Below are 3236 nucleotides of genomic sequence, written 5' to 3' on the forward strand. Positions count from 1 at the left end.
TGCCGCCGACCAGTGTGATGGTTTGCACGGCCGTCGGGAGTTGTTTATTGCGCAAACTATTCTTAGCAGCAGCGATGAGCGTCAACACACTGCCTTTTCCTCCTTTCCTATCTCGCTCCTTCCCCAACGTTCCGTGACATTTTGGAAGGATTTCATCCCGGAATACTCTCCAAGCATCCGGTTTTTAGGCTACTCATATCAGACAGCACACAGGCAACAAGCTCTTTCCATGTTCAGACCTCACTGAAATTATAAAAATGGGATTTTAAAAAATATAGGCACGTACACTATTTCTAGCATCTAAAATGTTTCTTTTCAAGTCTACTTTATTTAACAATAAGTAGGGACCACCTCTCAGCCTCCCAAAATTAATTATCAGGTACAGAATAAACAAATGAGAGAGAACAAATGATGGATCCATTGCTGTGTGAAAAATCATCGAGTAATGTGGAAAGTTTTTACTGAACACTGATTGATGTGCAATGCACTTCAAGAAAGAACTGGTTATGAGATTACACACAGACAAGGTGCTGCAGAACCCCCCCCCCCCCCCTCCCCCCATTAACACATGTGGGGTGTGTGACATATATATCCTATTCTTTTCCCCTGTCACGTTACTCTCCACCTATTCTAGTCCATGTTACCTTTTTCTTTTAATTATGGTGAGCAACCCCTTTCCAGTATTGTTTCCCATAATATTTAGTTTGTGGCAGGAAGATTTGGAAACGATAAATATAGTTCAAATGCAGCTTTTAACCAACAAAAGTGACTCGGTGCTGTCAGGTAGTTAAACTGACGACTAAAGAAGCCTATTTCTTAAAGATTTCCTCATGTTTTCATACTGTTTTCATATTGTTTCGCTGACAACGTCATGGAGATGTCAAGATGTGATTTACAATGTTGTACGGACATTTGCAAAGTCTTGCACAAAAAGTCTAACTGTAATAATGTGGGTTTTACAAGTGCATGAATTAACAATTGCGGACAACAAAGGAAATTTTGGAATTTTGTACCATGCAACAACCCTCACAAAATGACTTACTTCATCGCTTCCATCCAACAAGCGATGTGAGAGAGAGAGAGATAGAGATACATACATATATATATTTAGGAATGAAATGTATAAATTAAAAAAAATACTAACCTGTCCAGGGAAATCAGAAGCCTGTCCAAGATGTTTACTCGGGACTGTAGCAACAGTATTGTGCACCCAATTCCCTCCTTAAAGTACGCACAGAATTTAACAAAAGTAATTCCAGGCTGGTGATTGTACATTAACCGATGGCACTCTTTCCGCCATTGTTTTTAAGCACAATTTCAACGAGTCTTTGAGTGTATGTAGGAGTTCTAAACCTTCAGAGGTCCGTGCATCCTAAGGCTGAGTTGTATTCCCAGCGGTGCATGCAGGGTGACGTCAAGTGCTTAATCCTGACCTTGAGGCCCGCTGCCGCCTCTCATCTTTTTGTGGACTGCCGTTAATTTAATGGAAATGAGAGGTACCGTGATTGTGCACACTACTCGGTCATTAGCACAGTGTGTCCATCTTGTGAAGTAATAACACCAGACTGTCTTTTTGTTGTCCTGAGTTGTACAAAACTAATTTCTAACTAATTTCCTCTCTCTGTTTTCTCCCAACTTTGTTTGTTTTCCCCGTAAAAAGGACCACATATGTGGGCTTTATTTATGCCAAGGACAGGCATTCCATTATATTGGCAATGAAGGTTTCCTTTAGGTTAAATGGAAATGTCCATAAAGGCAGCGTGTCATAGAATATCTGCGGTTGTATTAGAGGCTTTTTTTTTTTTAATCATAATCCGTCTCATGGAGTGCAGACTTTGTGTGTGTCTGTGTGTGTGTGTGTGTGAGAGAGAGTGACAGACAGGTGCGTGTGTCGCTCAAGGAAATACAGGAAATGGGACTGATGTGATTTCTCAATGGTGTGTGTGTAATTTGCAGAAACGCATATGCATGCCTGTATGCACACTATCCGTTTTACCCACGCACAGGATTTCAGTTCTGTCAGATGCGGATGTTGTTGAGGCAGCACTGGCCTCGCGGAGCCGGGGAAAGGGGAGCTGTTGGGGGATGGGAGCTCTGGGGCAGGGAGGAGCCGTGCCGAGGGGCCCGCAACAGGCTGATTAATGGGCCCCAGGTCACGGCAATAAAAGTGGCGAGCCAGCGGTGAGGCTCAGAGGCATTTCTCTGCAATAATCGAGGAGCTGAAAGTCTGCCGACCACGGCAAGGCTTTACTTTTACTATTTAAAGGCACTCATTTCTGCACTAGCGCCACTAACCTTGTCCCACTCTCTTGCAGAAATGTTGTTAACATTACACAAGTCAAATATATTCAAACTTAAGTATTTCCTTTTTAGAATGAAATCTGCAAAGTAGAAGAAATAGTTCCACCTCTTCCCATTGTTTTACACCTATTTAAGGATTTTGAAATAGCCTCTTTAAATTTCAGACCCCTCAGTTAGTATTAAGAGTGTTGAGGGGCATTTGTACAAAATTATTTTATAAATACTATATTTGTGCGGTTTTTCAGGAACGTTTTCTCACTGGATTGTGATATCGTTCGCTCAATAACACAAAGTATTGTCACACTTCTGAAAAAGTAAATTCCACTAAAGCGACACCATAACATAAACACAGATTGGAATGAATTTCTGTAAATTAGTTGTTTATTATATTTGCCATCTCCTAAAATGTTGCACAAATGAACAAATTTGCTCTTTTAAAAAAAAACTTATTCTATATATCCTTTACATAAAATAACAACTCTGTTATGCTCCAGTGCTTTAAAGAAATTCTTAAATTTTAATGTTTACAAAACATTTAATTTAAAGAACATTTTTAGACACAAAGGGATCTTGATGTTTTGGTTATTGTAATGTTTTTGTGATTTCAAAAAAACTAAAGACATATTCCAAAGAGAACCATTTTCACTTCAGTGGTCACGTAGTTCTTTATCTTTATACCTGTCCCCTTACGTTGTTCCTTCTCAAACTGAATCTATGGTTTATTGTAAATTTTACATAGTCTCTTTCTCTCCTCCATACTATTCTATTGCCTGTTTTGGATGGTGTGAGTCTCTGTTGATCTGTGGCTCTGTGTTGGCGGGCGGTAAATGGTCTCCCACCGAAGTGGTCTCTGATGTATAATCTTCCCTCGCTCCGCTGGCTGAGGCAGCCGAGAGAGCAGGTCAAAGAGGGCACAGAAAAACGTGTGTGTGTGG

The 3236-nt window shown here is 40.5% G+C and overlaps 1 protein-coding gene across 1 annotated transcript in view; it reads left to right on the plus strand.

Annotated features, from left to right (window-relative positions):
- Positions 1 to 3236, plus strand: part of bcor (BCL6 corepressor) — a 29912-nt gene that overhangs the window by 6936 nt on the left and 19740 nt on the right. The gene's annotated exons all lie outside the window — the stretch shown is intronic.

This window comes from Etheostoma cragini, chromosome 11, assembly GCF_013103735.1.
Source record: "Etheostoma cragini isolate CJK2018 chromosome 11, CSU_Ecrag_1.0, whole genome shotgun sequence".
In the NCBI taxonomy this organism is placed as follows: Eukaryota; Metazoa; Chordata; class Actinopteri; order Perciformes; family Percidae; genus Etheostoma; species Etheostoma cragini.